We start from the raw sequence: 13,727 nt of genomic DNA, 5'->3' as shown, positions 1-13,727 counted from the left end.
GCCCCAGTGGTCGTCATCGGAACACTAAAATCTGATTTTTTTTTTAAAGGTATTTAGAATGAGTATAAAGTACTGGACCATCTTGTGGCATTACTTCGAGTATATTGGAAGATACAATATTTTATTACGGCAGGAGCATCAAACTGTGAAAAAAGCTGGTACGTGGAGCCTGCCATGTCACGTTAAGGCCTCCGATCTTGGTATACATGGACAATTCCTGAGGTCAATTAAAGGGTGTTTTTTTGGCTGGAGAAATTTCACTAACCAGCAGAAAATATCTAGCTTTTTTTAAAAACACTGAAAAATAAATGTGCTACAGAAATTTGCATGTGTTACACTTGAAGTTGGTGTTGTGATGTGAGCTAAATTAGTTGAATGGCCTTCCTCATTTATATTTAACTCAATCTACTGCTCACATCAGTGTCAACTGGCTGCAGCTATATTAGTCCACATATGCCACTAGTGAAGGTCATCTGTTCAATGTTCACTAATATGTGTGCACATGGAACTGTGGATTTGCAGAATATCTCCATAAGATGCTCATTGCAGTTCTGGATGCATTTGTGGTGAATGTTCATACTGAGATTATTAGCTTGCATATATCAGGTGCCACTGGTGTCAGATGATCAATGGCCATTGATCTAACCTAACCGTACTTTCCTCCAGTCGTGTGTGTATAGAAACATAGAAATTAGGTGCAGGAGCAGGCCATTCGGCTCTTCGAGCCTGCACCACCATTCAATAAAATCATGGCTATGAGGACAGATGACCAACTAGCTTGGACCCTGTATTTTAAACAGCATTTGTTTTCGAGCAAACCTTCAATGGTCTGTATTTCCGTACATAGAAACATGGGGCCCAAGTTTCCACATGATTTGCGCCTGATTTTTAGGAGCAACTGGTGGAGAACGGACTATCTTAGAAATCGCAATTCTCCACATTTTTTTTCTGCCGTTCTAGTCAGGTAGAACAGTTCTAGTTTAGAACAGAATTTTTTCTTCAAAAGGGGGCGTGTCCGGCCACTGACGCCTGATTTCAAAGTTTCCACAGTGAAAACGTACTCCAAACTAAAGTAGAATGGAGCCAGTGAAGATTTTTGTAGAACTGAAAAAACCTGTTCTACACATTAAAAAATCAGGCGCAGGTTACAAATTAGGCGTCCAGAACGAGGTGGGGGGGAGGGGGGGGAAGGGAACTCATTAAATTCTACAATAAATCCTTATTTATACTTCTACAAATATTATACAAATAAATCCAACCTGAATAAACATTTATAAGCCAAGAAAAGATTAAAGAAACCATCTTCCTACCTGTGTGAAAGTGCTTCAGCCAGGGAGAATTCTGCAGCTGTTCGTGCCGCTAAACGGGAGGGGGAGAGAGAGAGAGAGGGGGAGGGAGAGAGAGGGGGGGGGAGGGAGGGAGGGAGAGAGAGAGAGAGAGAGGGGGAGGGAGAGAGAGAGGGGGAGGGAGGGAGAGAGAGAGGGGGAGGGGGAGGGAGGGAGAGAGAGAGGGGGAGGGAGAGAGGGGGAGAGAGAGAGGGGGAGGGAGGGAGAGAGAGGGGGAGGGAGGGAGGGAGAGAGAGGGGGAGGGAGGGAGAGAGAGGGGGAGGGAGGGAGAGAGAGGGGGGGAGGGAGGGGGAGGTCGGATCGGATCCAATCCGGGAGCGGGAGTCGGGTCCAGTTGGGGGGGGCGGGAGCGCGGGTCGGATTGGGTCCAGTCGGGGGGGGCGGGGAGCGGGAACAGGAACGCGGGTCGGGTCAGTCGTGGGGGGGGGAGCGGGTGTCGGGTGTCGGGTCGGGGTGGGGGGGGGAGCGGGTGTCGGGTCTGGTAGGGGGGGAGGGGTGAGCAGGAGCTGGCCGTGGGAGGAGCCTTATTCACGCAGCCCCAGTGAGGCCATTCAGCCAGGGCTAGGGGCTGCGTGCTTCGGGCCCCTCCCACACAGTTCGGCGCCTGGAGCTACTGCACTTGCTGTTTTCAGCTCAGGGACCTGGCTCCGCCCCCCCACAGCTCGTGCTGGCTGCGCCGAGGGCCAGAGGACCTACAGGTAGGTGGAGAATACTGAGGATTTTTTTAGGCGCCGTTTTAGGCGCGAAAAACGGGCGCCCAGCTCGGAGGGGCGCCCATTTTTTTCCTTGTGGAAACTTGGGCCCATAGAAACTAGGTGCAGGAGTAGGCCATTCGGCCCTTCGAGCCTACACCGCCATTCAATGAGTTCATGGCTGAACATGCAACTTCAGTACCCCATTCGTGCTTTCCTGCCATACCCCTTGATCCCCCTAGTAGTAAGGACTACATCTAACTCCTTTTTGAATATATTTAGTGAATTGGCCTCAACGACTTTCTGTGGTAGAGAATTCCACAGGTTCACCACACTCTGGGTGAAGAAGTTTCTCCTCCTCTCGGTCCTAAATGGCTTACCCCTTATCCTTAGACTGTGACTCCTGGTTCTGGACTTCCCCAACATTAATAAGAACATAAGAACATAAGAATTAGGAACAGGAGTAGGCCATCTAGCCCCTCGAGCCTGCTCCGCCACCCAACAAGATCATGGCTGATCTGTCCGTGGACTCAGCTCCACTTACCCGCCCGCTCCCCATAACCCTTAATTCCCTTATTGGTTAAAAATCTATCTATCTGTGATTTGAATATATTCAATGAGCTAGCCTCAACTGCTTCCTTGGGCAGAGAATTCCACAGATTCACAACCCTCTGGGAGAAGAAATTCTTTCTCAACTCGGTTTTAAATTGGCTCCCCCGTATTTTGAGGCTGTGCCCCCTAGTTCTAGTCTCCCCGACCAGTGGAAACAACTTCTCTGCCTCTATCTTGTCTATCCCCTTCATTATTTTAAATGTTTCTATAAGATCACCCCTCATCCTTCTGAACTCCAACGAGTAAAGACCCAGTCTACTCAATCTATCATCATAAGGTAACCCCCTCATCTCCGGAATCAGCCTAGTGAATCGTCTCTGTACCCCCTGCAAAGCTAGTATATCCTTCCTTAAGTAAGGTGGCCAAAACTGTACGCAGTACTCCAAGTGCGGCCTCACCAATACCCTGTACAGTTGCAGCAGGACCTCCCTGCTTTTGTACTCCATCCCTCTCGCAATGAAGGCCAACATTCCATTCGCCTTCCTGATTACCTGCTGCACCTGCAAACTAATTTTTTGAGATTCATGCACAAGAACCCTCAGGTCCCTCTGCACCGCAGCATGTTGTAATTTCTCCCCATTCAAATAATATTTCCTTTTACTGTTTTTTTTTCCAAGGTGGATGACCTCACATTTTCCGACATTGTATTCCATCTGCCAAACCTTAGCCCATTCGTTTAACCTATCTAAATCTCTTTGCAGCCTCTCTGTATTCTCTACACAACCCGCTTTCCCACTAATCTTTGTGTCATCTGCAAATTTTATTACACTACACTCTCTCCCCTCTTCCAAGTCATCTATGTATATTGTAAACAGTTGTGGTCCCAGCACCGATCCCTGTGGCACACCACTCACCACCGATTTCCAACCCAAAAAGGACCCATTTATCCCGACTCTCTGCTTTCTGTTAGCCAGCCAATTCTTGATCCATGCTAATACATTTCCTCTGACTCCGTGTACCTTTATCTTCTGCAGTAACCTTTTGTGTGGCACTTTATCGAATGCCTTTTGGAAATCTAAATACACCACATCCATCGGTACACCTCTATCCACCATGCTCGTTATATCCTCAAAGAATTCCAGTAAATTAGTTACACGATTTCCCCTTCATGAATCCATGTTGCGTCTGCTTGATTGCAGTATTCCTATCTAGATGTCCCGCTATTTCTTCTTTAATGATAGCTTCAAGCATTTTCCCCATTACAGATGTTAAACTAACCAGCCTATAGTTGTCTGCCCCCTTTTTTAAACAGAGGCGTTACATTAGCTGCTTTCCAATCCGATGGCACCTCCCCAGAGTCCAGAGAATTTTGGTAGATTATAACGAATGCATCTGCTATAACTTCCGCCATCTCTTTTAATACCTTGGGATGCATTTCATCAGGACCAGGGGACTTGTCTACCTTGAGTCCCATTAGCCTGTCCAGCACTACCCCCCTAGTGATAGTGGTTGTCTCAAGGTCCTCCCTTCCCACATTCCCGTGACCAGCAATTCTTGGCATGGTTTTTGTGTCTTCTACTGTGAAGACCGAAGCAAAATAATTGTTTAAAGTCTCAGCCATTTCCACATTTCCCATTATTAAATCTCCCTTCTCATCTTCTAAGGGACCAACATTTACTTTAGTCACTCTTTTCCGTTTTATATATCGGTAAAAGCTTTTACTATCTGTTTTTATGTTTTGCGCAAGTTTACATTCGTATTCTATCTTCCCCTTCTTTGCTGTCGTACAACTCGGGCACTCAGGATAATGGACTTCTACTCTATACTCGCTGATCCCTCATCAAGCATTACCACTACTATCCTTTCCTCACCAATGTTTGGTGCTTCACCCTGTGCTTTCTCATCAGTATCCTACTGGATACAACCTTGCTCTGAAGAGGGCAAATAATATATTAAGAGTGCATAAGCACGCTTCTCTCTTTAGATAATGTATTGTTATTACATGGACTGTTATGTGCTTGGCAGAGTGTCTATGGTTATACTAGTATAACCTGTGCAAATCATAGAATATAGTATGGCTATTCGCCACAGATCTTCCAAACTCTTCCTCCTGACCAAATGAGCCATACTTTCCCATATGGAATGGGTTCCTCAATAGCTGGAGCTCTACACATTGTGTGCTGTACATTCCTATTATGTGCCAATTTTACCTGTAAATACAGGAGCAGTGGGGATTGGGACACTTGATTTGAGATGGGAAAATCTGTATAATCTCTCCCCCCATCAAACCATATATAATGTAATTTGCATAACCCTGCTATTTTCACCAACACTTCACTTGCTATATCCTTACTAACATTTCTCTGTCATTTCACTTTTTTGGCGTATGGCTGTAGCGTTGAGAACGGCAATTTTCATTCATGTTCACATAGTCCTGTGCTGGCACTTTGTAATAATAACCAGTGCTTCTCTTAAATCAGCCAATTTTTTTCTGGACCTCCACTAGGTCCTCTCCTGAATGGTGTAGACACCATTCACCTTCTGTTGCATTTTGCTGCTACTTCTACCACCAAAAAATGTGCTCCATTGTTACTTAAATGTGCTTACCGACACTTGTAGAGCCTCATTGCTAAATTGGTTTGTTCCATGTTGCATTCAGACATTTTCTGTTTAAAAACCACATCGTTCAACACTATATTGAAGAACGTTCAAAATTTACCAGTTAAGTGATTTGTTAGTTGCTTCAGAAGCATTAAAGGATTGTTATGCAGCTGTGTCTTGATCACCTGATTTTTGCTGTTGCCACTGATCAAACATGCAATTTGTGAGAAAGCAATTTGTAAATAATCAGTTACTACGATTTCATTAACAGTTTTTCTTTTGCCGGTGTGGGGGGGGCGGCGGAGAGAAGAGAAACATACTGGTTTTTAATGAATACAGAAATGTCTGGCTTTAAAATCACTTTTCTGGAAGGAGGGGAAAGAAGTCATTGGAACACTCTTACAGAAAGGACTTTGTGTGTTGTACAAGGGGATTCTTGTGTGGTAACTTTACTTGTTCTCCCACTATTAGCTGTCTGAAATACTTCATCCTGTAGAAAAAGTTATAGAATCATAGAAATTTACAGCACAGAAGGAGGCCATTCGGCCCATCGTGTCCGTGCCAGCTGACAAAGAGCGATCGAGCCTATACCCACTTTCCAGCTCTTGGTCTGTAGCTCTGTAGGTTACGGCACTTGAAGTGCACATCCAAGTATCTTTTAAATGTGGTGAGGGTTTCTGCCTCTACCACCCTTTCAGGCAATGAGTTCCAGACCCCCACCAGCCTCTGGATGAAGACATTTCCCTTCATATCTCCTCTAAACCTCCCCCCAATTACTTTAAATCTATGTCCCCTGGTTGTTGACCGCTCTGCCAAGGAAAACGGGTCCTTCCTATCCACTCTATCCAGGCCCCTCATAATTTTATACACCTCAATAAGGTCTCCTCTTAACCTCCTCTGTTCCAAAGAAAACAGACCCAGCATCTCCAATCTTTCCTCATAGCCAAAATTCTCCAGTCCAGGCAACATTCTTGTAAATCTCCTCTGCACCCTTCCCAGCGCAATCACATCTTTCTGGAATGTGGTGACCAGAACTGCATGCAGTGCTCCAGCTGCAGCCTAACCAGTGTTTTATACAGTTCAAGCAGAACCAACTTGTTCTTGCCTTTGTAAGCCGAGGCATGGAATACAAGTATTCCATATGCCTTCTTAACCACGTGATCTACCTGGCCTGCTACCTTCAGGGATCAGTGCATATGCACTCCAAGGTCACTTTGTTCCTCTACACTTTTCAGTGCCGTACCATTTAATGTGTATTCCCTTGCCTTGTTAGACCTCCCCAAATGCATTACCCCACACTTATCTGGATTAAATTCCATTTGCCACTGTTCTGCCCACCTGACCATCCATTGATATCTTCGTGCAGTCCGCAGCTTTCAGGAGGAATGTGAGGGAATCAAAAATGTGGAACTTAGCACAGGAATCTCTCAAACTGATATGTACATTTACTCCACTGAACAGGAAGGTGTTGCATTTTTAACAATCGGTGTTTTTCCCTTTGGTACTTCCAGTCTCGGGTAGAAAATGTAAATAATACCACTGAGTGTGCCTGTGTGAGAAGATTAAATCTCCAAAGGACAAAAACAATATTATCTTAATATCATAGCTGAACACACATCCTGTTTTTTTTCTGATGTTCTGTTTTAGGGATCCGGCTACATTCCAGTAGCACTTTCCACATTCTGATCTAGATTTTTAATTTTAACTTCTGGGGAGGACGAAAACCCCCTCATTTTACCCAGAAGGAAAAGGGCTGTGGGATCAGTCTGTGCTGTGAATTGAAACCGATGGAAAGAAAACTTTGGGACACAAATGGAGACCCCCCCCCCCCCCCCCCCCACAGTGTTTGGACTCATAGGAAAGGGAATTTAATTTGGAACTATCTACCAGAAAGTTTGAAATCCTAAAGTGCACATGGAAGAAACTACGAACTTTAATCGAATTTGGGATTTTTTAAAAGGTCTGCAAGAAAAGGGGTGGGGTCAATATCAAAAGGGCCAGTTTGGACATTGGAACTAATCAAATTGTCTGGGAACTGTATACCCTCGAAACTTGCCCCTTGAAAACATTAGCATTTAAACAATGCCACATACATATTCCAACACCTTTTTCATCAGGCATAGAAATATCTGGCTCAGGCCAGACTAGCACAATGGCTACAGGAGGCCAATGCAATCAACACCCACTCAAACCTTGAGTAGGAAAAAAAGCTAAAAACCTCAAACTGCTGCATTTTTCTAAATCAAAAGTCCACCAATGAAAAGAATCGACTTCAGCAGGAGAGGCGGACTGGATAATCTGGCTATAAAAAAGGGGTTTCTGACGTAGTGGAAAAAAGAAGTAATGATTTTCCCTGCCCTCTTAATTCAACAACCACAACCACAAGCCTCTCGACACTGAAGGAAAACCAGTGTCCGAAGACACCGAAGATAGAAGAAACAAACCACCAGACTGCGGAAGGCACAGTAGTGAGTATAACCTCTGGTCCCCAGAACTCCCAACTCAGTTAGGCCAGGAAAGGTGGAGGTTGGGCATTGTACTGCTAAACTTGTGTAAAGATTTTCGTTGGGTCCGTTTTAGTGGGATTTAGGGGGATTGTTTTGTTGGTGTATTGCTGTTTGTTGAGTTACACCTTGTCAAATAAATTGGAAGCCTAAAGTTCCTCTTGGAATCACCTTGTCTCAGTTCTATTGTATTACATCTCCTGATCGTGAGTCTTATGTCAGAACCGTGTAAGGGAAGCTAGGAGCGCCTCGAAAATGCTCAACTGTGTGTCACAGGCTAGGGAAGAAGGGGTTAGGAGTGTTTGACACTCACAGGTGCCTCACAGGCTAGGCATAAGCTGTGGGGACGCACGAGTCTCAAAACCCCCTTCATAAGCTGTGGATACAGTCTCTCCAGGGGTGCTCTTGCAGCACTCAGGGTACCTCACAGGCCAGGCATAAGCTGTGAGGGCAGAAGCCCAGAGAGAGACACCCAAGGCACAACACAACCCTGTGAAAACCCCTTACAGAACATGGCGACCACGAAGGGACTTAAGCAAACAGGAGATGTTAATATAACAGATGAGGTGATAAGAGAGGAAACTAAAATGGAGGAGAGAATTTCCTCATACATTTTTGGCAAGGTGAACCTCACCAAACCTTGGGTGCAAGCCCTCACTCGGGCAGAGCGCCCAGTGGATGCTACTGCTCAGTGGACAGCAGGGAAGGACCACAACCGCAGGGTGGAAAAGGCCATCTAGCTTATCTGCTTCACCTGCCAAGTCCGAAAGCTCGACCAGCGGGTGAAGGACTTGGAACAGAGTCTTCAGAAATCAGAGGAGCTCTCTGCTATCCGGACTGTGGTTGGGGACAACCTGCTGGCCGAATTAGCTGGGGAGCAGCAAAGGAACCGGCAGTTGGAGGAGACCTTCCGAAATAGCCGGGACTATCTTCAGTGTCAGGTCACTGAGGCCAAGGGTAGGGAGGGGTCCCTCCGGGAACAGAACTCTCGGTACACCCAGAAAATTTGGGAACTGGAGAATAAATTAAAAGACGTACAGACAGCCTATAAAGTGGCCAGTCGCAGTGAGTTTGCAGATCACGGTCCCGGCCAGGAGAAGATTAAAACACTCACCCACGCTCTATCCCAGGCAAAGGGGATGGTCGCCCTGATAGGACCCGGAGGGTCCACAGGGGACAAAGGAGAGTATTGGGGGGTAGAGGAGAATCCAAAGACAAGAGACGCCCAACCACCTCCTGAGGCACCGGTGGTTTGTCCGGTGGGGTACCAGGAGTGGCGGGGCACGCAGGTAGTAGCATACCCAGGGCTGGGGGCAGGACCAATGTGTCCCATTTGGCAGCAGGGATGTGAGGCTCCAGCCGAGGGTCAGTTAAGGGCTGGATCAGGTGACCAGGCACTGTCTGCTGCACCGGGTATGGTGGGACAGCCGGAGGTAGAGGGACCAGCGCAGAAAGATCCTGAACCAGGGCGGATGTGCCCGGTCAGGCAGCGCAAGTACGGTCCTCCACAGGGAGGTGGCCAAGGTTGGGGAGCGCTGGAGAGCGACTTTATTATTCCCCACGGAGTTCAATCACTCAGGGCCATGGTGGCCCATTTGGCCAAACTCACTCGCAGCGGGGACCCGTCTATCCACTTCATGGAGGTGATGCAGGCAGGGGAAATTAATGGGTGTGACGAGGAAGAGACAGCCAAGCTGCTGCTCTTCTCTCTGGACAGCAAATTGTACCAGGCCCTACCGGCAGAATGCCGGAGGGGGCAGCGTACATTTACGGAGGTCCAGAGGGCCGTCCTTGAGGCTATGGGCTTCGATGACGGCAGTCCTTTCGAACGGGTCGAAAGGACAAGGCAGCTTGCAGGGGAAACCCTGCAGGCGTTTGCGGACAGGCTGTGGGTGGTAATACCACGCAGCCTGTGGGGAGCTCCTCGACCAGGCGAATCTTTCCGTGGTACAGACTGGCCGCTGGCTGAGGATGCTGGTGGCAAACTGCTTGCCCCGGCTCAAGGCCAGGGCAGAACTGTGGTTCGATTCCCGGGACCCCAACCTCACCGAGGAAGCAGTGGTCAGGCAACTGGCACTGGTCCAACGGAATGGAGATGGGGAGGAGGATAAAACCTCCAAAGGTCGGGTAAATGAAGTAAAACCCAACCCGATTCCCAAAAGGGAATGGCACCAGGAGGGTGGCCGCTCGCCTGATAAGGAGGGAGTGTGCTACGGGTGCGGGAAAGCTGGGCATTTTAAAAGGGATTGCAGGAGCCCAGTAAAGAGATATGGGGGGAGAAGTCCTTCAGGAGCCGCCCAGAGTGGGAGAAGTGGAGCGAGCTCCTCACCATCCCTTGACGAGATAGTAGCTGCAGTGAGGACAGCGCTGGAGGGGACTGGGAAGGTAGCCACAGCAACAGGCAGGGAAGCACCAGCAACCCTGCCAGTACAGAGGCCGTGACTAGCCCAGACCCAGCCTGCATACCTGTGCCCACTAGAATACGACCCCTGGGGACGACCCTGGGTCAAGGTGGAGGTTGAGGGTGTATTGGGTACCTACCTTTTGGACACTGGTGCTTCCAGCACGATAGTCCATTCGGAGGACCCCGCAACCTCACCTCTATCAAACGGGGTGCCGTATCAACTAGTTGGGTTCACAGGTAATGAGAAGGCTGGGTTTTTCTCAGTCCCGCTCGCGGTTCGTTTAGGAGCACTCCAAACACAATGGAAGTGCGTCCTAATGAACTGGGAGCAGGTGGGAAAAGGGATTTTGGGGGCTGATTTTATCATCGCTCGCCAGATCCTAGTAGACTTGAGGAATCACTGTCTATGGGGCACAGTGGGCACGGGAGCAGAGGGAGAAGTCATGGTTATTGATAAGAAACAGGGAAAAGGGACTCTGTGTACAATGAAGCCAAAAGGGGGTTACGACCTGGAGGTTCTGGTCGGTAACACCCCGGCCGAGTACCGGGCCTATGTGCAAGCAAATCTTGCAGCATTTGCCACCCATAAACACGACTGTGGGAGAGTCACAGGAGTGGAGGTTAGAATAGATGGGGATCCCATGTCCCGCCCGCAAAAGCAGTATTGCTTTCCCCGAGAGGCAGAAGCAGACTTGGAGACAGCTTTAAGCTCGCTTGTCGAGCAGGGTGTTTTGAGACCCATAGCCACCCATGTCAACTCCCCGCTTTGGCCGGTTAGGAAACCGGACAATTCTTGGAGGGCTACGGTGGATTATAGGGTGCTCAATAAAAACATCCCAGCTTGTGCTCCCACAGTAGTAGCGGTTGCGGATCTGATAGGGGAAATCCCTGCATCCGCAACCACGTTCACAGTGTTGGACATATCCAACGGGTTCTGGTCTATCCCTGTACGGAGGGAAGACCAGTACAAGTTTGCCTTCACCTTCCGGGAACAGCAGTATACATGGAGCTGCCTCCCACAGGGCTTTCATAGTAGTCCCAGCATCTTTCACCAATGCATGGCGAACTGCTTAAAAGGCTTCAGCCAACCACACCAGCTGGTCCAGTATGTGGACGACCTGTTGTTGTTCACAGACAGCAGTGAGGAACACGGTCCACTGCTGGCCGAACTGCTGGTCTTACTGAAGGAAGGGGGTTTTAAAGTTAACCCCAAGAAAGCCCAGATAGGTCTAGGAGAGGTAAAATTCCTGGGTCTGACGATAAGGGCAGGAGAAAGGGCCATTGATGAGGCTAGAAGAAAGGCAGTGCAGGAACTCCCTGTCCCTAGGGATGTGTCGGGGGTAAGGTCTTTCCTGGGAATCACTGGCTACTGTAGGGACTTCATCGAGGACTATGCAACCACTGCCGCCCCTCTGCTCAGACTCCTACATAAGGGGGTCAAGTGGGAATGGGACGAGGGCTGTGAGGCAGCATTTGTCCGTCTTAAGAGAGACCTGCAGGTAGCACCAGCCCTAGGGGCAATTGATGGGGGGGGGAATTCTTCCTGGAGGTGGCAGCCAGTGGTGACAGCTTAAGTGTAGTGTTGCTCCAGGAGCAAAACGGTCAGCTGAGACCAGTGGTGTACTCCTCCAGGGTCCTCACGGAGGTAGAAAAGGGATACTCCAATTGTGAGAGGCACTTGCTTGCCACCCACTGGGCAGTAAAGAGAGCTCAGATCTTTACCGGAATATCCCCCATTACACTCCTCACCCATCATACCCCGACGCAGATGCTGTTGGACGGGAGGATTAAGGACGGGACAGTGAGCAGTGCTAGAATCACTCGCTGGACCCTCCTCCTCTCCCAAATGACTTTAAAGGTCAAGGGCCTCTGTGAGCCCAGGCTCGCAGCAAATTTAATCTATCCAGGGCAGCCACATCGATGCTCTGTGGAGGGAGTATGGGACATTAACTTTGGATTTCGGGCAGGGATACACCCCACAGGCCGCGAGATCTACGTTGATGGCTCCAGTTCAGTGTCCGCGGGTACAAGACTCACGGGCTGTGGAGTTTGGGATCCCAAGGCAGGGATTGCCTTGGCTCTTAAACTCCCATGCACCCTGAGCGCCCAGCAGGCGGAACTCTTGGCGGTGATGTATGTGGTCACACACCCCGAGGAATTCCCTACCCCATACACGATTTGCTCAGACAGCATGTTCACTTGCAACTCATGTACAGAGTATCTGATGATTTGGTCACGCCGGGGGTACACCTCTGCGGATGGGAAGCCCCTTGTGACCAAACCCCTGCTAGAAAAGATCGTGGCTGCAGTGGGAGAAACCGGGGATGTATATATCCATAAGGTAAAGGCCCACTCCAAAACTGAGCCACGGGGGGAAGGTAACCAGCAGGCAGACCTGCTGGCAAGGGAAGGTGCTCGCACAGGTCGCCCATGGGACCCATATGAGGCAGGCAGGATAGCAGCAGCAAGAAGCAAGCCAGGGACACAAGGGAGCGTAGGGGCGGCTGCGGCCCCGGACCTTAAAGTAGTCCAGATGCAGGATCCGATCCTGAAGGCTGCCTTGGCTGCTATAAAAAGGGGGCAAAAGGCGGAGGGCCCATACAGTGCTGTAGATATTGCTGTGCGGGAAGGCATGTTGTTTAAAGGGGACAAATGGGTAGTGCCGCCACAACACTGGAGGGAATTCCTTCAGCTGGCCCATGAGGGTCCAGGTGCGGGACACCCTGGGCCGGAATCTACCTGGCAACGGGTAGAAAAGGCAGGGTAGTGGCCAGACCTCCAGGAAGACGTCCGCAACTTCTGTGCGGGCTGTCTGGTTTGCGCTGCAAACAACCCAGACCCTCAGAAAAGGAAGGCGTCTATGGGACACATCAGGCGGGTAGAGGGACCATGGCAGTCGATCCAGATCGACTGCATCGGACCCCTACCGGCCGCCCAGGGAGGTTATAAATACTGCCTCGTCCTGGTGGATGTGTTTTCCAAGTGGGTGGAAGCCTTCCCTTGCCGAACAGCTACCGTGCTGGGGACTGCAAAAATCCTGGTGAGGGAGGTGTTCTCTCGGTGGGGTCTACCTCAAATCGTGGAGTCCGACCGGGGAAGCCACTTCACCGGCCAGGTGATGCAGGCCACCCTAAAGGTGCTGGGGATAAGAGCCAAATGGCATGTCGCCTACAACCCTCAGTCCTCAGGCCCCGTAGAACGCCTGAACCGGACCCTAAAGGAAAGGCTGCGCAAGGAGACGGGAGACTCACCGAACAAGTGGGTGGAGGTCTTACCGTTGGTCCTCATGGGAATCCGGGCCAGTCAGTCAAAGAGCACAGGGTACTCACCCCATGAGCTGATGACGGGCCGGATCATGAGAACCCCAGTGCATGTGTTGGCGCCGGTTCTCACCGAAGGGCAGCTCCAAGAGGTGAACCGGGACCGGTTTGTCAGGAACCTGTTTGAACACCTCAAACAGATTCACTGGCAGGCTGCTAGTAACATGGGCAGACAGCAACAGAGTAACCGATTGCTGCTAGAACCCAGCAAACACCACGAATGGGAGATAGGGGACCAGGTCATGGTGAGGAACTATGCTCGGGTCGGGGTTTTTGAAGCATTATATAGGGGACCATACAGCATAGTC

The sequence above is a fragment of the Pristiophorus japonicus genome, chromosome 11 (assembly GCF_044704955.1).
Source record: "Pristiophorus japonicus isolate sPriJap1 chromosome 11, sPriJap1.hap1, whole genome shotgun sequence".
In the NCBI taxonomy this organism is placed as follows: Eukaryota; Metazoa; Chordata; class Chondrichthyes; family Pristiophoridae; genus Pristiophorus; species Pristiophorus japonicus.
The sequence above is the reverse complement of the archived record's forward strand: the minus strand, read 5'-3'. Positions refer to the sequence as shown.